Source organism: Aedes albopictus, chromosome 3 (assembly GCF_035046485.1).
Source record: "Aedes albopictus strain Foshan chromosome 3, AalbF5, whole genome shotgun sequence".
Taxonomy (NCBI): Eukaryota; Metazoa; Arthropoda; class Insecta; order Diptera; family Culicidae; genus Aedes; species Aedes albopictus.
In genome coordinates this window covers 390,956,620-390,979,889 of record NC_085138.1, presented here as the reverse complement: position 1 = coordinate 390,979,889, position 23,270 = coordinate 390,956,620, and positions in this window count along the sequence as shown.

The window sequence follows — 23,270 nt, the reverse complement described above, 5'->3', positions numbered from 1 at the left end:
GGTGAAATTTTGCTGAACTTTTAAAATGTGTTCCTGAAATAATAATTTTTGTACGGGGGTTTTTTTATTATCGTACAAATTGGTACCAAGGTTCTCGGAATTCAATGATTTTTTTTTTCACAGTTAGGGTTTATATATATATGTATATATATATATGAACAAAAACAAAATTGAAAAAAAAAAATCAGGGTCGTCTAATTTTCCGGAAAAATCCAGTGGAAAACCAACACTTTCTACAGACACCACCTACTTTGAAAAATCATAACTCAAGAACGAAGCATCGTGGACACAATTTTTTTTTTGTGAAATCATAAAGCAAATTATCTCAGCAATTGAAAAAAAATACAAAATGAAAACTGTTCTCCACAAAATTTTCCACTGTTGAGGGAAATTGGTTGGAAAAGTCGGAATCGGAAAAACTATTTTCGCACTCCGGGAAAAATATATTTTTGGAAGAGAATTACATAAGCTATAATCTGTGAATTTTTCAATGTGGTTTTCCTCCGTTCCTGAGTTATGACCAATTTTGTGCAAATTAATAATTAAGACGGTCGAAAATCAACCAACATCTGGACCATTTCCACAGATCCTCTAATCATCAGCTGAAATTTAATGCACTACAATATCGTAAGCTCACGAAATAGACTGAATAGTGTTCTTCTTCTCCACTCATTTTTCAAATTTTAAGGAAATACCGTGAAACTACCAGACGGTAGTGGGATACAGGAAATACCGGGGCCATAAAACCGGTAACATAGCACAATGTCGGAAAGTAAACAAACGTCGAATTACGACATGAGAATTTTCTTATTTAGTATTTAACTTAAGTTTTTTGAATTAAGTGTGCCATATAGGGATCACTCATAAAATACATGAAAATGCTAAAGCAGTGATTCCCAAAGTGGGCGAAATCGCCCCCTTGGGGGCGAAAATCAGGCCCAGGGGGGCGAAAATTTGAGAAATCAAAATTGGGGGGCGAAAATACTAAAAAGGGGGGCGATTTTTTCAATGATTGAAAACATCAATAGTATTGAATTACAAGTCGATAATGTCAACTGAATCATAAAAACTCTCTGACATTCAAGCTTACAGTTCAAGTTTTGTCTAAGATAATAAAAAATGCTGTGATTTTAAGACATAAGCATCGACTCAATTCTACAAAATTGTTGGTATTTATCTGGACTCTTTGACAACATTGTTTGACGTATTTCTGAAGGGTTTGTGTGATTCTGGAAATCTAAATATAAAAAAAATATTTGGAAACTCCTATAATGAACTTTCATGACTCGTGATTAGTTTTTGTCAAAATTATGAAAAGCACATAGTTTTTTTTCTCGCGAATTGATGAGAAAAATTGCATTCAACTCGTAGGCAGACTTATTCATGGAATTTCCAAGCTAAAATATGAATAGGGTCAGGGACCATGTGGGCAGGAACACCTATTTTGGGCGTGTCTCAACAATCAAGTTAATCGGTTCAAAATTGACTGAGTTATAGCAGCAAGTGCCCAAATAGGTGCTCCTGCCCAAATGGTCCCAGACCCTATCAGTCGAATTTCAGAACACTTTTCTGATGAAATTCGTATCACAGTGTTTACAAACAACTGTGTTTGAAAGTATTTCAGAGGAGCTTCTCGAAGGAATTCCAAACTTTACTGAAGTTAGTTTGAAAACATTCCAAAAATTCTGCGTAAAATTCCATTTAAATATGCCATTTAAATCTAGTCATGAATGCTGCATATATACTTATTTGATAATTTATTTAAAACAGAAAACATTCAAATTTATACGAAACCCGTTGATTTGAATCTGGATGTGGATTTGGAAAAACGTAACTACATTTGAAACCGACATATATTATTATTATTTTTCCTTATTATCGAGATTTTCAGACCTCGGCAACAAATCCATATTTTTCTGAGTTGCACATTTTGCACATAACATATGTTTGTAATTGTTTTCAAATTCTCCACCAGTCTGACTACTTGTGACCAAACATTGACTCTCAGTTGTTGAAAAATATCTTTGAGAACAATGATAAAACATCTGGTTGGGAATATCGAGTGTTCATATGTGTTCACAGTTCGTTCTATTTTGATTAATTAATGTTCAATTAACAACGGTTTGAGAAGTAGGCATAAACACGATTTAAATATTTTTGTAAGTACGAGTTAAATTCACAATATTTTTTTTAATGCGGAAAATCAACACAATTGAATGAAAATGAGCGCGACACAGATTAAGATACATTGAATGGCACTGCTAGATTTGCCACAGTAGCACGTTTAAAGGCTAAGCACAATTGCAGCCTTCACTATAGAAAAAATAAAATCTCATTTAGGGGGGCGAAAATATTTTTTTGAAGCTCTAAGGGGGCGATACCTCCTAAAAGTTTGGGAAACATTGTGCTAAAGGAAGAAGGAGAGGTCTACCGTTGTGCTGGGCTTATACAAAACTTATGAAAAAAATCCGTTTAAATATTATTGCGGGTTAGGATCTAAAAATATGAAATGGAATCTTGAGATAGAGTGATTTGCATTGGCAATATAGAGGCCAATAATCATTTACTTAAGAGTTTATATCGGAGGGTTTGGCCAAACATTTCTTATGCAATATACAATTTTTTTTTTCCAATCAATCACTCAATGCGCCCCTCCCTCATTGTAATCCCCCCTACTCTCATGGAGGTTGGAACTAGGACATTATGGTGGCTAAAAATGGCAATACAACATACAAACGTTATTTAATCAAACTTCAACCATTTTTTCGGTTGTATTAGTCCTTTAGGTGGATTAATCATCTTTTAAAATTACAAAAGTTTTTTTTTATTTATTTATTTATTAAACTTCATCTTCGACCAACTTGGTCGCAAAGACTGTTTCTTAAATTGATATATATGACTTTTCACAAACATGGAGAAACAAAATATACAATCATGAATTACAGGAAAACATTACATAAATCATTAGGTACATAAGTGGTTGAAATTGCGTTGCGTTGCGTTGCGTGGCAACGGAGTAATTCGTAAATTGCATACTGAAAGTTGCCATGATGAAACTTTAATACTCCTATTTCAATTGCTTCTGGAATGCTACTTGGGAAGAAACAGCTATCTAATTAGAGATTGAAGTTAAAAAGACATGAAAACTTCCACTGCCGGCCACGCCCATCTTCTCCTTTACGAGGACAGGAAAGGATGTGATGATATGACACCTACTTTATGAGAGGCCAGCGGCTTACCGACGCTTCATAGGTGTCAAGGAGTTGGATATTTGGAATGGGATTGATTTGGGAATCACTATAAGCGAGTGATGCGACAAGATTTAGATTGTGTTAGTGTTTTGGAGTGATGTGTTGGTGTGATTGTAAGTGTTTTAGTATGTTTGAACATCAACGTTGGGCGTGACGTAGTTAAGAAATTTTATCACTCCATGGGCCGTTTTGCTTCAGAGATGGCGCACAGGCATTTGCACGGGGTCCTGGCTAAGGGGCTGTCCATAAACCACGTGGTCATTTTTTTGGGACTTCTCAACCCCCCCCCCCCCCCCCCCCCCCCCCGCGTGGTCATTAGTCCACACAAATTTTTTTATTCGTCCATACAAAACGGTCATTGGCCGAACTCCCCCCCCCCCCCCCTCATGACCACGTGGTTTATGGACAGCCCCTAACAAGCCTAGGCTTAAGCGCCATTGGTCGCTCCCTGAAACGAGAAGAAATACAATTGATCCTACTTGAAGGTGGGAAGGGGTAGTAGGGATGGGACGACATCTATTTAACGAGAGGCCAGCGACTCACCGACGCCCTCGTAAATAGCAACGCAGGTAAGGGAATGATTTAGGATTAACTATACGTAGGCAATGCGACTGGATTATTACAGTTGAGATTGGTGGTTCCAAAGAAAACTACATGATCATAATTAACAAATCAAATCAGAACGAACTCACCAAATTTCTTGTGTTATATGATGTCTCCCTTGGCAGACGATGTGACCAAGAAGTGCGACACACAGCGCTTGTCCGATTCCTCAGGGGTTTTCAGACATTTCGGCTCGCGGTGCACTTTTTGAAAATAAATCGCTCCGCGGTGCACATGTTCATGGTTGTTAAAAAAATCCAAATTTGTCAAATAAACCGTCGAATTTTTCATAGCAATTCCAAGGTGCATACACTCGTCATTAGTTTTTCCCCCACCAATTATGACACTGTCTTACGTTTTTTCATCACTTATCGAAGCATAGTGAAGTAACACAGTTATTCGACTTAGAATATTCCTTGCTCAGAATGTTTCTGGAAACTTTCAGACAAGATGTTTTTAAATACTGAATGAAATCTTGAGTCGAATTAGTGGTGTTTTGTTTTTAAGAACCTCGGTGAAGTCCTTCCAAGACTACTAAATTATTTCTAGCAGTAGCGTCTCGCAGCCTCTCTTTTTACCTCTTCAACGACTCTAAAATTGGAATTTGCGGAGAATTCAGGATGCGAATCAAATTGAAAACTGACGGAAACGACCATTTTCGTGATTTTCTACAAACTACGAGCTAATTTGATGACAAAATTCTTTGGACAGCTAGGTTTGAGGTTAGGAAATTGCCACCAGAAAGTTTTTGATAGACGTTTTTCCAAGACTTCTACTGGATTTCCGAAAAATTTCTAGCAAGACACTTGGCAGCTTTATTTTCAGAAATTTGGCATAATATTGACAATCTCTCTCTCTTCTTGGCGTAACGTCCTTATTGGGACAAAGCCTGCATCTCAGCTTTTGCATGCGTATATCGTGTGGCAGGCACGAAAATACTTTATGCCCAAGGAAGTCAAGGAAATTTCCTTTACGAAAAGATCCAGGACCGACCGGGAATCGAACCCGTCACCCTCAGCATGGTCATGCTGAATACCCGTGCGTTTACCGCCTCGGCTATATGGGCCCTATAATATTGACAATATTTATGATAAATTCCTTCCTGGCACTCTTGTCAATTCGGAAGGAGTTGTGTGTTCACCTGATTTCGAGATCAGTGATAGATTCCTTCTCTGGTATTAAGCAAAGCCACAGAAATTAGCCACAGAAGCCACAGAAAATTAGTAAGATTTCTTCTGAGATTTTTTTAGCGCATTCATTGAAGATTCATTGCAGATGCCTTGTAGGGTAAGTACTTGTGAACATCCATTATGAGTTCTTGGAAAATATGATATTTATTAGGAAAGTTTTGGCAGACTCGTTCCATGATTCTTCGCGTTTTGAGACGGTTTTTGCTGGATTCAAGGATAACTCGTCGGTTGGAATAATGGAAATATTACTCTAAGTCGAATTATTTTTGATGAAATAGGTAATAAATTAAAATTTTAAATTAAATATGCACTCTTCTGAAGTGCTGCGGTGCACTTGTCATGGCTTGTCATGGCGGTGCACGATCTGAAAACCGCTGCGGTATGGGATTTTTTCAAGGCGAAACGAAACGAAATATAAAATTTCTGATATGGTGCGGTACGGAACGAAACGAAATTCAAAATTGTTTCGTGAGATCGATACAAAATTTGATTTTTTCGAAACGAAAAAGTTCCGCGGAATTTTGCAATTACATCCATTTTGTGCGAATTGATACTGCGTGTTTGCGGTGGCGCATATTACATTTCCATAAAAACTCTCATACCCTAGCTTCTTTTGCTACCAGTTCCATATATATTTTTTTCCAATTTTTCGCGACCTTTATTGAAAATTTGAATAATTACACCAATAACCTAATAAGATTGCTTCAATGACTTAATAAGGGCAAACCAATAATGCGTTACATAATTGCGACTATGCTATAAGATGCTCAAATGCCGATTGAAACCTGAAGCAATGATATGGAAACTTCATCCAGATGTTTACCAATCAAGCTTTATTGTATAGCGTACCTTCTGGAGAAAGCCTAAAATCTGAACCAAAAATTTATAGATGATTGAATATATCGAAAAATACCCAGTAAAACTCATATAGAAATGGAAAAGAATACTTGAGAAATTTATACGCACTCATTAAATATGAAAAAAATAGTCAAACTTAAAATTCGAAACATAAAACACAATCATCTCGAGGTATTAGGCCAATAATTCTACCAGATAGATTTGGACTATAGCAGACCTAGTGTTAGGGTTAAAGTGCATGCCCTTTTCGCCGAGGACCTGGGATCATATACCACTCCAAAAATACTTGTAAAATGTGAGTTCTACCTTTGGGTTTGTCGATTCGAGACTGTGGGTCCCAAGGGGGTAGACAGCTTTTGCTCTAAAGCCTACTCTCGAGCTACACTTTGAGCAGCTCTGAGCAACTCGTGTAACTCGATTTTCAAATGTGCATAGCAACCTGCTGCTACGTTGATACGGCTACTGTCAACAAACAACTTCGGTGAGAAAATAAATCGACCAGACGATGGAATCTTATTCAAATGTACGTTAATACAAGTTGGACCTGGCCCCGGATTATGCAGCAACATTTTTAGGACGACGTTGGCGTGATATTCTTGTTGAGGCTCGTCGGGATACTGTTCGGCTGCCGGAGTGAGGTGAAATGGATTAATGTACACAATCCAAAACACGAAGTTACATGTATTTGTCTTCATACAAATTCCGGCAAGATGTGCGAATATTCTATTAAGCTGCTTCCGGTCTGGGAGTACGTATCGTCTCCAAAAGACTAGTGCTGATCTACACCAAAGAGTACTTCGTGGGTAACAGCGGTCTCTCCACAGCATGATAAAAATTAAACAAAAATATATTCTTGGGAGGTAAAGAAGTGACAGAAAACCATGTTGACTCTTATTTGTGAAAGTAATCAAATTTTGACCCCAAATCGTAAACGGTGTCAGCAAAAGTATTCTGGAGAACCAGACTCATATTCGATTGCATCCACACTACAACTCAAGTAAAAATGTCATTCTTGTTCCTGTGGGTTCAACAAATTTAGATCGAAGTAGCCATACACATCAAGCTTTTCAGAGCAAAATGTGAGCAGCTCAGAGTTGCTCAATCAACAAAGAGTAGCTCTACGTCGAGCTGTCTCCCCCCTTGGTGGGTCCCGAAATCAACTAACCTAGAGCTAAACATATTGTAACAAGAGTTGAAAAAAAAATTTTTTTTTTCTGAATTAATGTATTTGAAAAAAAAATCTCACCTAATATCATCAGCTCAGAGTATGTTGGTGAATAATCTGATGAAATCCAGCTAACAAACGTCTTTTTACCGAAATTTAGTATAAAAGTTGGCTGCGCATTTCAATTTACTCCTAGAATTCGTCAAAAAATATCGGTATAACCCCTACGATCACACGCTTTTCACTTGAAATACTTCAAGAATTCCGCTATGAACTCCTACATCGATGTCTTCACCTGAACATATTTTAGAAATTTAACAATTAAAAATACATGATTTGGGATTCCACTAAACTAAAGTTCATCCATATATCGCCAAAGTACTCTTTTCAGTGTCTCCAAACTTTCTCATTTAAGTAGAGCTCTGTGAAAAACAATAAAAGACGAACATGAAATTTAACGAATTTCTTATCAGCAAAAGAAATGAGAGTATAACCGTCTATAACGCGTCGTCATACAAATTTGATGTGGAACTCATTCAAGAGTTCCGCTGGAAACATTTGCTAGTGTATCTCAAATTCTATATCATCCTATCCTAATATTCTCCATTACTCTGCTGAAAATTTCTAAATTTCTGTTGGGAATCTGAACAGTAGACAGAAACTAAACTCGTGTTTTTTGCATTTGGTTCAGCAGAACATTTAATCAAAATATTAAATAAGGTCCCGCATACCGCAAATGTTGAAAGGATACATATTGAGCAAGATCTTGATGGTAGGTCCAAGATAAGAAGTATATTCGAGATTTTTCTGTCTTTATTATAGAACCAGAGAGTAGTTTGTCACTTTTCTGTAAATTGAGGTTATCAAGATCTTTGATAGATTTTGTGGACATGTATACTATTTATTTGTTTTTTGAAATTTATTAGACATTCCATGCAGGCCCGTGCACAGAAGTGGCGCCAAGGGAGGGGTTTTTCCCAATTTTGGCAAAAGGCGGAGGGGCGCCTAGTGTATGGAGCATCGGAAATGGGGAGGGTTTAACACCCAAAACCCCCCCCCTTGTGCACGGGCTTGATTCCATGTGATTTCGACAAAATCTATATTTAGGAGACGAAATTTTTAGAATTTGACGAAACGAAACGAAATTCAAAATCATAAATTTCGCCTAGGTGAATTCCGTGGAACTACGCGAAATTTCGATTCCAGGTGTATTTGCCGAAATCGTTTGGTATACCGCATACCCTTAATTATACTCACACTTTTATTTATGGAAAAATATTTAAAATTAGCTGAACAAAACGCAAGATATTTGAATTTCAATAAATTCCATGTTTTAAAAAATAGTTAAATTGGATATTGAATTACAATTTGAATACTGTTCTACTTATAATTTTTTGAAGCACGGTTTCGAAATCAGCACTAAATTGTGCTTAAAAAACTTTGGTCGTTTGCAGAAGTTCATGACCTTCGTTTAATCTTGTAAGCTTGTGTATTGAAATAATTTGCATGGGGCGTAGTGGTATAAAGGGTACTGAAGTTTGGAACCCTTTAATTTTAATTTTACCATGACAGCACTGAATTCCACCACATTGTTTTGAGGAGGACGTTTCCAATTCTGAAATAAAGTATTTCACAACAGTGAAAAGCTATAAATGATTCCCTCGATCTGTGCATACCCTTCCCAAGACCACACCAGTAGTTTTTCTTTCTCCAAAATAAATTCGAATCAGCACTTTAGATGTGCTCCATAATCGACATCTTCTTCCATTTACAGAACCAACAGCGTAGACTGCACAGTGCACATTCGCTGTTGCTAGAAAACTAAAATTGCTTCCATCAGGGGGCTTGATGATGGGACCAGTTGTGCACGATGCTTCAGACTCTAGTTTAATTTAAAAACACTTCACTAATACTTTACTTTTGCAAAAGAAAATAAAAAATGAATAACTCTTTTAAAGAAAAACTAGAAAGGACGAGCAAATTCCTTTTAATTCTACTACTGTGCTTATCTTCGGACAGATAGGCCTATTTCGTCTGTGACTTACAGACTTCTTCAGTGTCAAGTGCTCGACTGAAGAAAACCTCGCATTCGTTGTGGTATTTATACTAGGAGTGTATGTGTAGGTACGTGTGTGGGTAAAAGTGTAGGTATAAAATTGTAGGTACAGATTTGTAAAAAAAGGGGAGTATCTACCTGTTAGAAAACAGGGTGTCAATAAGATACCTAAAGCTAGGAAAATTCCTACCGATTTGGTAGGTAGTCAATTGGTGTTTGTTGTGTTATTTTTTCCTGCCGATTTGGTAGGTAGTCAATTTGTGTTATGTGTAATGTGTATTGTTTTGTGTGTGTTAGGTAAAAATTTAAACAGCCACGTGTACCCATTGCCCTGATCCTTGTTAAGTAGTTTTTTATTGTTTTGTTTGTAAATTTCTAAACTTTCTGCAACATCAAGTTTCCATGGGTTTGTAATGTGTCGTAAGAGTTTAATATTTGAAGTATTCAAAAAATGTCCTTCATTGAAAATATGTTCAGCAACTTTAGATTTAAAATGATGAATGAGTCCCTTGTTGCTGAACATATTTTCAATGAAGGACATTTTTTGAATACTTCAAATATTAAACTCTTACGACACATTACAAACCCATGGAAACTTGATGTTGCAGAAAGTTTAGAAATTTACAAACAAAACAATAAAAAACTACTTAACAAGGATCAGGGCAATGGGTACACGTGGCTGTTTAAATTTTTACCTAACACACACAAAACAATACACATTACACATAACACAAATTGACTACCTACCAAATCGGCAGGAAAAAATAACACAACAAACACCAATTGACTACCTACCAAATCGGTAGGAATTTTCCTAGCTTTAGGTATCTTATTGACACCCTGTTTTCTAACAGGTAGATACTCCCCTTTTTTTACAAATCTGTACCTACAATTTTATACCTACACTTTTACCCACACACGTACCTACACATACACTCCTAGTATAAATACCACAACGAATGCGAGGTTTTCTTCAGTCGAGCACTTGACACTGAAGAAGTCTGTAAGTCACAGACGAAATAGGCCTATCTGTCCGAAGATAAGCACAGTAGTAGAATTAAAAGGAATTTGCTCGTCCTTTCTAGTTTTTCTTTAAAAGAGTTATTCATTTTTTATTTTCTTTTGCAAAAGTAAAGTATTAGTGAAGTGTTTTTAAATTAAACTAGAGTCTGAAGTAACAAGTTCTACTAAAAGCTCTAAAGTAATAGTAATGTGCACGATGGTTTCGATGAAATAACTTGGTAATGATAGTAAGGAAGCGAAAGTATTTTCTCTCCTTCCAATGCATTTTCAATTGCAGCTGAGTTATTTTCGTGATGATTGTGTATTGTCGATTTAATAGAAAGAATGTTTTTTTTTCGACGAAGTCGGTTATTGAAAACTAATGAGAATATTTTGCTTTTTGTGGAACATTATTTTCAGGGGGAAGCAATCATAGAATATTTCTTCTACGAAACCTCAACTAAAACACAGCATTGCCTGACTGAATTTATCGTTCATCGGCTTCGTTTCAAACTCGATCTCAAGAAGCAAATTAAATACGACCAGTTCGAGAGTACGGGCAAACTTTCCCAATAAACAAATGTAAAACTACCCACCCGAAGATAATGGCTTCCCCGGCTTCCGTGGAAAAGCTGCCAGCACCGGGGCAAATTGAGGGAAAATTCATATTCTTCATCTTGTCCGTCGTCCGTACCCAACCCACCTTCGCACAAATAGAAGAAAGAAAAAAGCGCCGACGACGAGCAAAAATCCGACCAAAAGTTTGAAGTCATATTTCCTCGCGCTCGCGCGCGTCACACAGACTGGGTGAAAAACTGCAAACTGGAAAACAAATGCAATCAACATAACTCAGCGAACAGTTTGTACTCTAGTAGCTTTGTGTACCTACAGTTTCGCGTTCATTTGGCTAAAAGAAGGACAAAATTGACAAATGTGCCAATGTGAAGCCCGGCGAGGGATGAATGGGGTTTGCTTCCGGTAAACTTCTACGGGCATGAAGACCGTGGAAGATGGTGGAGAATAATGGGAAAGTTGCATTCTGTTTGACTGAACGGCGTGAAAACAGAAAGTTCTTGAAAGTTTCTTTGTTTTTATCGCATTATTGAACGAACTGATTGAAAGCATTGATGTGATATTCAATTAGGCAATTATTGAGATTCTCTTAGAGGCGCAAAAATAGTTCGTAGTGTTTCTTTTGCTTCTACATTATTGAAATGCGAAGTTTGCTTTTCGAAATTTGGATTGTTCCAACTATACAGACTATATCTAGATATGCAGGAATGTTGCTACGATTGCAAATTGTTTTAAACTAGTTGATTTATTGTTTGCTAATTTTAATACGATGATACAACCTTCACATTGTGACATACTAGGTGTAACTCAATCGATTTCAAAATTTCGCAAAAATGGAGTCGATTTTATGCGCATTCCATTAGTGTATCACACATATAATGTCGAATTCTCCGTAAAAAGACCATTGCCACCAAACGAATCAAGTCGTTTTTATTTCCTACAAAGTTGTTCTCAGCTTTGCGTTGGTTGAAAATCGCACAGTTTAACTTCCTGCATCTTCTCCATGAGTTTACACCGGTAGCAAAACTCTGCCAATCGGCAAAACTTTGACATACTGAAGTTGTTTCGTTCGTTACCTTTTTATTTCGGATACCCACCTTTCCCGGACAGCCACAGGCACAGCACATGGGAAACCAGCATGCTGTGAGGTGTGGCCTACGGGTCATGTTGCGGAGTTTCAAGAAACAACCACAAAGCTTGGCCGTAGTCACCTCGTCGAGTCAATAAACTTTCTTTTCTTCCCGGTTGTTTGCTGGTAAGCCAAGCCCGTATCGGTGATGGTAGGTAGACTCCCCAAGTTTAACCGAAACGAACGAAGTGTACATAACAATAAAGAAACTTTAAGCGAATTGAACCACCACCCACCGCATCGCCAGACCAGAAAGCTTATGTCGGAAGGAAAATTTGTGTGGAATTTGTAAAATCCTTCGAACTTTACCACTTTGGCTTGTTTGCCCTGGCTACTCTTTGGAGTGTGTAACGAGTTACACAAACTGCTGAAGGCGTTGCAATACACCGGAGCAACATCATCACTTCACCGTCGTCGTCGTAGGTATACCTAAAGGATAATTCTGTTGCTTTCAATGGTGATTCCCGATTATTGCAAAACTGCACCCCAATAGTCTTCCTGATAGAGCGAAAAACTATTCGAATGAAATTTAAGTGCCATCCTTACGGCTATGTGATGCTCACACCAGTAATTACAATTTTAAATTCGTCGCAGTACGGTCGTTGGGTTTTATTGAACCTCTGACCCCAGAGTAGCGCGGCGATGTGACGAGTGCACATTGGGATGAAATAACAGTAAAGCTTTCGATTTGATGTTGTGATTATTTCTTTCCTCTTGATGTCCCAAAGTATCACAGCAGTTGTAACCGATCGCATAGCAAAGTCGTAGAAGTAATTCAAAAATGTTACATAGTTCAAAATGCTCCAAAATACAATTTAGATAACGGAAGCGTTACACCTCGTGTCGCTTCAATAAGCAAGTAGCAAAAAGGCATCAAAAGTTTGATATATTAGAAGAACGAATACACAGTGTAAGTGCAGTGAATGGCTCACGTATTGCCCAAGTAGACAAGAGAGCAAATAATTAGGCGAAGCGGCCAAAAATAAAAAAATAAATAAATAAATTAAAAAAAAATATTCAAGCCATCACGGTTGTTACACATTCTTCGTAGGGGCCCATGCAACCGCCCTGAGCAACTGGCAACTCGAAGGTCCAGCTAGCCGCCGATTATCCAGTCCTCGTACACGTCCATCATCTTTCGGCTTGCCGACTCGAAACCTCCAACATCTGTCACGACTTCATCGTCGACGATCGTCAATGCCGCTCTCCACGCCGCATTTCTACGATAGTTAGGCTTGCTCAGCACAACGATCAAGATTGAATTGCTGCTCACCAAAATGCGACGATTTGAATGACCAAAACAAAATCGTCGCAGTAGGGGAAAAAAGCCCAAAATGCCAAGATGGGGTAAAATGGCCCAACTCATAAAATCATTCCTGAATGGGACTTGATCATTACTATTGGTGAATGGTGTCAAGATATGTTTGCATCGAACATTCTTCTTGAAGCTAGGCCACGAAACCCACGAAAAATCTTTTGATTTCCCAATGAAAATTAGCATGTTCCGGTTTTTCGTGCTTGCAATTAAGGTTTTCGGGTGATTTTATTACCAGCCAAGTGTTCCCAACAAGAGGCACGAATGGAGACGCATGGTTGTTGATGTCTACGCTTTTAATGTTAGGGGTCATTCAAATATTACGATAATCGTTTTGCGGGGAGGGGGGTAACACTCCATTTATTGAGTATACGGAAAAAGCGGGACAGAGGGGGAAAAATTAGTCGGAAATGCCCGAAAACTGATGGACGTAATTTTTGAATGTTTTCATGAAATGGCATCTTACCCCATGGCAGATGGTCTTTTTGCACCACTTCCGTTTTACGAATCAGTTTTTAAAATCGCTAAAAATCGATGAAAATGCAATAATTTAGTGAATATTTTTACTTAAGTATCGAGCAAATATTGTCTAATTGCTGTTACCACTTTGAAAGCCTTACAAATGAGGCTAATTGTCATTGAAAACGATGAAAATTTGAAAAATGGCATTTTACCCCACTTGACTCTAAACATGCCAATACAACGAGCATCCGGCGAGTGGACGACGGTCGCCTTGTTTGAGCTACACTGTGGTGCATAATTGATCGGACAAACGCCTATTTCCATACAAAATGACCAAGTTTAAGATGCTGTAACTATGGTTTGCTTTGTTGGATTGAGCTCAATTTTTGACACGGAACTACAAATATGCTGAATTTTGTGTATACAAAGTATAAAATGTTTTCGTTCACAGGTCTGGGCGTGGCAAGGCGTTGAAAATATTGCAAAAGTGATCGGACAGCGGTACCCCTTTGATTTTTTTTTTCAAATTTCTGATTTACACGCGTGCCGCTGTCCGATCACTTTTGCAATATTTTCAACGCCTTGCCACGCCCAGACCTGTGAACGAAAACATTTTATACTTTGTATACACAAAATTCAGCATATTTGTAGTTCCGTGTCAAAAATTGAGCTCAAACCCATCAAAGCAAACCATAGTTACAGCATCTCAAACTTGGCCATTTTGTATGAAAATCGGCGTTTGTCCGATCAATTATGCACCACAGTGTACATTTCTTCTTGACAGTAGAGAACAGCCACGTGGCTTAGTCGTTGTCGAATAATGATGTCGATGTAAAACAAAATGCTACCTGGTTCAGCCGGGTGTGGTAGAATAGGTTACTTACGAGAAGTAGCTCAACTCTCTGCGAAAGTCCACCTTTTTTCAGTTCGGATGAGCCACTGTGACCAGTATATTGATCTGATATGTATCTTTAATATTTGGTGCATGTCGAATTACTTCATTGCCATTGAGTATGACCAAATATAATAAATTAAGAATATGGCCCACTCTAGCGCTGAACTGGCGAACGCATTTTACCGATAGCAGAGACACGGGTGACTCGCGGTCGAACTAATTTAATGCCGCAAAGCCGCAGGAGGCTTTGATTAAAAAGAAAAGAAGACAAACAATGTCAATTTTGGACGAATGTCCTTTTTCAGTGCTCCAAGGTTTCACGTCCAAAATTGTTGGATCTTGTGATGCAATTTAATATTGGAGTCAGAAACACGGTAGGTACTGCAACAATGCTCTTTTCTAGCCCGAATGTCATTCGTGCCATGATGCGATTTCGGTGTGGACACCATCTCAACAGCACAGGCAGCTCAAACCGACCTCCATTTCCACCGATCCCTGTTCAAACTTCCTCAAGGGAATTTCTGGGGGTAAAACTTTTTCCAACAGCACCCATTTTGTGTGGGACTGACACCGCTTGATACACTAATTTACTATTATATGACCAAGATGTCCGAGTAACGGAAGTGCTCACACCAAGCTATGAGTCAACCTGAATAAGTTCCGAAGCTCACGTCTGTATAAAAAATATCCCCCTACCGAAACTCATGACAGTCCTTCTTTAGGCTTGGTAGTTACGGAGAAAATATCTTGTAAAATTTTCTGAATTGCGACGTGATTCTCTTTAGGACCAGCATTTACCTTCCGACTCCAGGGACGACTTAAAACGAATCTCGTCGCTACAACTCTGAAAGAAAAAAAATACTACACACTTTTGGTTCAATGACCAAATCTGTCCGGTCCTCATAAGGACTTTATACAGGTGAATTGGCCGGTATGAAAAAAATGATTACTCCCAAACACCATGAGGTCCGACCAGCAACTCAATCAAATGACGTCTACGACGCAGCAAAACACAACACCTGCTTTGATATTCATTGTTAAAATCGTTCGTTTTTCTGGCGCAAGAAGGCGCTGTTGTCGAACAAATGTGTTCGCCGATTGACTGCATGGGAAAAGCAAGAGTGGGTTATCTTGTACTTAAAAATCTTTGGTATGACCCTAGGTATGACCAGAGTTGCCAGCAAAACTATATGTTTTTTTGTCGCAATGTGTAACAATGTACTGCATGCAGAAAAATAAATTGTAAACACAATTTAATTCTAGTTCAAATCAACCGATTTTTCAGTTTGACGCTTTAACTTTTTCCTAGTTTAAACTGAACTGTTCCATTGTTTGATAATACAAATATTTTCATTTGTCGAAATTTTTGACAGTTCGTTAAAACAAACAGAGATATGGTAGTTTCAACATAAAATAATGGATTGTTTTAAACGACTGCACTTTTGCAACTAACAAAACCGGAATGTGATTGTGTTGGTGATGACAGGCACCGAAACCGACACGAAACCGACCAACCTTTTGTGGATGATGTCGTGAGTACCTGCGCGTTATCCATCACGGCCAAAATTGCACTTGGAAGTTGGAGTGATGGATTTGTTACACCTTCTTCGTTGTGGCGATGTTGGGGTAAGCATATTAAAGATGTGTGAGTGCTTCTGGGCCATATTTATGATTCCCATTTTGTAAGAAAACAAATGAAGTTTTAATGTTATATGAAATGATGGCAATCGGTTGTTTTCATCGATAAACTACTAGTCTAGTCTCTAGTCTACACATACACAGCCATTCATTGAAAGAATCCTGGAAAATGGAAGAATCGACTACTTCTACCATTTTTCTTGTCATTATTAATGTTTGCAGTACATCGGAAATGCATTACAAGCATTGAAGCGGCCAGGCCTACTGTGCAATGTTATTGATATTACGATAAAGCTATTGAGGGGGACATCTCGTACCAATCACTCAGCTTTTTATTAAGCAAAACACGTGAAATCGATGGGGGTGACGATGCTAAGAAGGTTAATGTCACCCCTTGGTCCTATGCTTCCTGGGATGGAACACAGGTATTTACTCTGTATCCTGGCCCTTATGCCTAGGCTTAAGCGCCTTTACTCGCTCTCTGAAATGAAACAAAATAAAGATTTCTGGCGGTGGTGGGGTTAGTAACTTTACGAAAAATGATTTTAATGATTATTGAACACCTCCGCAAGAAAAAAAAAAGAGAATGTAGTCTGAAACGATCTCACCAAATTATACGCTGCAGTCTCTCAGTAATCATGAAAACTCCTCCTATGCGCTCTAACATCATCCGAAAGGCATCTAGATTCATCGCGTTTTCTTATTCATCTTTTGTGAAACCGCAACAGGAACGTCGCACGATTTTCCTCACTGGCTGCTTCTTCGTTCTTTTGCAGTTCATCCTATCTGTAGAAAAGGCACCGCATGCAGCACTTCACTTGTATTTTTCTTTTCGGTGGCATCCGACCAACGCTCAAAGAACTTTCGTATAAATTTCACCACCTCTCAAAATGTTACTTTTTCCAACCACAACGCACTCGCCGCGGCCGCGGCCGTACTATGGGTTCATTCAAATATTACGTAACGCAAAATTTGACCAATTTAGACCCCCTCCCTCCCCTACGTAACAACTTTTGTATGGGAAATTTTGAAATTTTGTATGAAGCGTAACACAGCGCTAGACCCCCTTCCTCCCCCCTTAGCGTTACGTAATATTTGAACGAACCCTATCCACCAAAATATTGCACAAAGTTCAACAACACACACGATACAGCCACATTCAATACGAGCGAGGTAGCACCCGAAATACCGCTATAATCAAACAAATCTCGAAGAAACAATTCTCACTAAGGAAAGGTTGTTTTCATCGATAAACTACAAATAAAAAAAATGAAATATAACTTTGGAATAAGTAAATTCTCAGTTGGCAAATCAAGCATGCGTTTTATTGTTTTAAACAAGCGTCATTTTTCTGCGTGTGCACTTGAGGTGCAACTATATGTTGTCGAACATTCGAATTGCCTATCTCACACCTGATCTGTGATGTTTTGCTATATTTGAATCTACATGACCAGCACTGCCAGCTACTACAAAAATAATGTGTTATTATAAGACAACAAACATTTCTGTATCTTAAAATGACACTTCATTTCTGCGTAATCTTAACTGAACAATCGATTTCAATATACTATCTCAAAATCGTGTTGATCGATGTTTAACATTATGGAGTGTTCGAATGAGTGTAATCAGTTTTACACCTTTTAATTCCGCACTGATTGGATAACTGACACTGAGGAAGATTACAAGTGGTAGTCGAAATACGCGTATCTGTCAAAGGATAAGCAACATAGGGCGGAATTAAAAGGTACGAAACTGATTACACTCATTCGAAGAGGGTATTCTGCTTAGAGGGTTCGAAAAATAGGTACAAGGTTATGCAGTGTTGCCAGTTGCACAGATAATTTTGTAGAATCAAATTTTACAAAGACAAGTACTCGAGGTGTCGGGCCCGTAGCGTAATGGCTACACGTTCACTTCATAAGTGGTTGGTCATGGGTTCGATCCCAGCCTCGGCACTTGCTCTTCCCCTCGAGCGCGGCTGGCACCTGACCCTCTTCAGAGCATATGCTTCAACGGAAACCTCGATATCGGCTAACGGCAACTCATAATGGACCCCCAATAGGACTGGAAAAGGAACAAGAGCCACCAATCAATCTCCTCGTGCTTATTCCATCATGTACAGGGTAGAAAAGTGACAGCAGCGCAAAGGCAACCAGTTCGATATAGGAGAATAAGCTCCCACTTGCTTCAGAAGCATGCTAGCCAATGAAGGCATATTGCTACCACTTTGTGTTGAAAAGCGCCTGTCAAAGAAGAGCAAATTTTGAATCGTCTGAGATAAAACACTTCACTTTTCAAGCGCTGAACCCGGATATTTTCTTGCGCTGTCCACTAAATTTCCGAATTTCCGCTGATGGAATAACTGCAATCTGGAAAATTTCATTACGTATTTCGAATTCAAATAGAATTATGAGTGGTTCTGATGAGTATCCTGTATTCTTATACGATTTCTTGGACTAGCATTGGAGGTGTATGAACGTTGCTTGCAGTTCGTCATTTTAAAAAAGTTGAGCTTGGAAGGTAGAGTTAATAGTGGGTAAAGAACAAGGTAAAGAATTTTGTTCAGTGTTTTTTTTTAACGATACCATAAATCTTCGTAAAAGATGTGGCAATCTTCGGGTCGACTTGTTCGCCGAATTCAGCGAACTTCATGAGGAATAAAAAAGCGGAAGATTGGAAGAACGAATACCCGGAAGCGGCAACAGCAGTGGCAGAAAACCATTATGTGAATGACCTGGACAGTCGCAATACGGAGGAGGACAAATCAGGACCTGCACGGCCTGATTTTAAGCCTGATCATTCACGGCAAGACAATTATTCAGGACCTGTGGAGAGCTCAAGTCGGATGGGGCGATGCAATTCCAGCCGACATCTTCGCGAGCTTGTGTGGCCTACTTTCAAGTCATCGATTGTGGTCAGCCGCGATGTTCCCTACGGCGGCTAAAGCCAAGGTTGCTCCACTAAAGCCGCTGTCGATCCCTAAACTGTAACTGTGGGCGGCGGCCATCGGAAACCGTCTAGCAAAGTCTATCGCAGAGTATCAAAATCTTTTGGTGAGCTTAGACTCCATTGGAGTGATTCCAAAACAGTTCTGCCCTGGGATCAACTCGGATGCCCGCAAATATCGCCAATACGTGGAGCTACGAATCGGTAAAATTCTAGAGGAAACTCAGTCCGAGGAATGGCCCATCAAGCTTAACCTTCACGTACCCGACACCCGACATCTTATTTTCAAAATGTTGGCATTTTGTCAATTTTAATTCAGTTTTTTTTTAAGTCGCCCTCAATCGATCATAAATCGGTACCGAAATGGCTGAAAGTAATTATTTCGTGTGTTATTGTGTTTGAACCATCGATTTCACTAGTTTACAAAATAAAACGAAAGTCGTGAACTTCTGTCAACGACCAAAATTTTTGAAGCACAATTAAGTGTTGATTTCGAAACCGACCTTCAAAAAATTTTAAGTAGAACAGTTTTTGAGTTTTAGCTCAATATCCAGCTTTACAACTTTTCAAAATATGTAATTCACTAAAATTCAAATATATTGCGTTATGTTCAACCAATTTTAAATCTTTTTCCATAAACTGAAAGCTGAATACAATACCATTCGATCATCTGAATACAGGTTTTGCGTCAGATTTATGAATTTCAAGCTATTGGCGAGTTTTAGGAACGATCTCCTAAAATTTTAGCAAAATTCCCAATTTTGTTTGAAGAAATGTTTTTGCCTTTCTCGTACACTAAGTGTACTGGAAAGGCTATATGTTCACTCCAAAAATGACTTTTTGATAGAAGCCCCGGAGGGTCGAGTCATATATACCAATCAACTTAGCTTGACGAATTGAGGTGATGTCTGTGTGTGTGTATGTGTGTGTGTGTGTATGTGTGTGCGTGTGTGTGCGTATGTGTGAGTGTGTACAAAAAAACTCACATCACTTTTTGACAGTAAACCTCAACCGATTTCAATGACCGATGGTTCATTCGCCACGGAATCTGGTCCCATTGTTTCCTATTGCAAATGGTTCGGATCGGTCCAGCTGTTCCGGAGATATGGCCATTTAGGTGTTCCGGGCCGGTACCCCAGGAAGGGACCAGATATGAAAATGCAACAAACCTATGCATACGACACATCAAACCACGGCATTTTCGATAACCTGATGAGAGATAAGCAAGAAAATAGTCTCGGACCATATCTGAACTGGTAGTGTTCCGGAACCGGTTCTAGGCGTCCCGCTGGAAGTGGCCAAATATACAATTGAACCAACCCCATGCATGCGGCACAGCAAACCACGGCATTTTAGATGACCTGATGGAAAATGAGCAGGAAAATAATCTCTGACCATATCTGAACCGGCAGTGCTCCGGAATCGGTTCTTGGCGTCCCGCAGGAAGTGGCCAAACATACAATTGAGTCAAACCCATGCATGCGACACATCAAACCACGGCATTTTCGAAGACCCAATGAACAATGAGCAGGAAAATAGTCTCAGACCATATCTGAACCGGTTCCGGGTATCCCACCGCAGTGGTCAAATCTGAAAGAGAAACAAATCCGGCAAATAGCGGCTTTTTCGATTACCTAATGAATGGCCAGCAAGTGTTTCGGAATCGGTTTCGAGTGGCCGAAAGAGGCCAAATGTAAAAGTGAACCTAATCCAGGCATGTGACACATCAAATCGTGACTTTTGCGATAACCTGATGACCAGTTAGCAAGAAAATAGCTTTAGATCATACTAGAGACTACTGGTAGTGTTCAGGAATCGGTTCCGTGAGTCCCGTCGAAATTGTCAAACCCTGCGTGTGACACCTTCAATTTACAGCATTGTTGGTTAACCGATGAACAGTTAACAAGAAAATATTGTCAGACCAAATTTGGTTCAGCCGGTAGCTACCCGGAATCAGACCCGGGTAGTAAGATGTAAAATTTAACCAAACCCATGGATGCGATAAATCAAATCACGACTTGTCGACAAACTGATGGAAAAATAGGGTCAGACCACATTAGATTCCCGGTAGTGTTGCGCGTTCGGCTGTGGCTTTTAAAGTGATTGAAAGTAAAAGTGAATCAAACTCATACATGAAATATATCAAATCGCGATGATTAGGCAAAGGTGGAGAATTAGCAATTAAATAATCTCGGAGCATAATTGGGACAACCGGTAGTGTCATGGAATCAGTTCCGGGTATCCAACCGGAAGTTACCAAATATAAAAATGAATCAAACTCACACAGCAAAAATTTCTGAAAATCATACCCACCGTAAACAAATTTAACATATAAATCTCCATTCAATATCACTGAATCTTACATTAAACAATTTCTTGTATGGAATGTTGCACGCAAGCTTCATACTGACACAAAGCTGTAAATTTAAAAACTGATAGAAAGATGTGTGAGATATGACAGGGTCCTTTTGTTACAGGTGTTTAATGGCCTGATAAACGTTAGGTATGAACAAAAGTGATGAATAGGTCTAAGTTTTCATATATGAAAGAGAATAAAATATAGACAAACTAAAGCAATCTCATCATATCGTACCATTTTAGATTCCTGAGGTGTAAATTTATAGCAGGATGGGTCAACGTTGAATGGAAAAATGAGAATTTGATCGCGTCAACCCTGAACAGAAGATGGCGGCTGTTTTATGGAATTTGGAGCTCTAAAACTATGTAAAATAAGTGTGTTTGGTATCCAAGATAGCGGTCCAAAATCCAAGATTATGGCCCAGTATTCAAGTAAGCGCCTATTTTATAGGATTTTCAATTCTTGCATAATGGGCATATTTGGTATGAAAACATGTCCAGAATTCAAAATTTGTAATCAGAAAACCCAAGCTGTGCGCTGTTTCGCAAGGTTTGCAATATGACTATAATTTGAATGGGGAAGAATGCCGGTCTTTGTCAAAAACTGGTAACCAGAAAGTTTTAAACGGCATGTTAAAATTCAATACGGCGACTATTTTATGTAATTTTAGGTGCAGAGTCCAAAAATGAGTACCAGAACATCCAAGATGGTGTTTCAATGCTCAAGATGGCGGTTAGTTTAGTTGGGGGGCCTAAAAATGATGACCTGAAAATCTAAAATGACGGTTCAAAATTTTGCGGCTTTATGACACTTGTTTGGTTTGAATTTTAGATCGTTGTCTAATATTTTCTGAATATTGGATGTTATGCTAATATAAAATGTATCCATATTGAGTAGTTTTAGCAAGCAGTTTTCATGTTGTATTTATGTCAATGTCAGCAAAATATCGCTTGAGTTTTGTTGAAAGGATATTTTAAAGCACGAGAAAGGCACCATCACCGCTAGGTGGATTAATTAGGGGTTTTTTTTTTTCAATGAGAAAAAAGCAATCTAAAAATTCTTTCTCGACGTTTCTTTGACACATCATATGTAGGCGTGTTACAGTAACAATTTCAGCTCAATCGGAGCATTGATTATGGAGAATAAGATGTTTGAAGTGAGCGACTTTGCTTAAAAATAGAACAAAAATCGATTTCAAATCATCAACCTTGTATGGAAAGTCGAAAAAAATTCCACTCTACTGTATTTTTTTTTTCTTTCGCGTTTTCGAACTCAGGGCATGATTCTACACCAAAAATGATTATCAGCTTACCGAGTTCAAAAATGCTGTAAACTAGTGTTTTCAGCGAAATTTTCATTGCGAAAAATAAAATACAACTGCAATAACCAGATTTGAATAAGTTGACCCTTCCGGATCCCTGTGACAGGTTCCGTAGGGTCTTATTGGGGACACGTTTGGTTTTCAACCTAAACATGCCGTGCGACATATCATGATTTCGAATTGCTGAGTCACAAACGATACACTGAAGTCTGCATCAACCGAGACCGGAAACGTTGGCCTCGGTGCAGGGTCATTCAAGTTATACCAGGACGGGATAAACGCATTCATCAGGTCAACGTCCAAGATGGCGAAGCTTGCGGTGCTTGGCGTACTTCCGGCAGGTAATCCTGCTGGACCGGCGGCGCAGCATTATGAGGAGGGGAATGTAACGGGAAGCTTTACACCCAATCTGAGCCTGGCACCTGTTGTGAAAAGGGAATTTCATCAAATGATAAATTGAAGATCCATGTTTTCCATACGTGAAGCATATGCTTCGCATCTTCATCT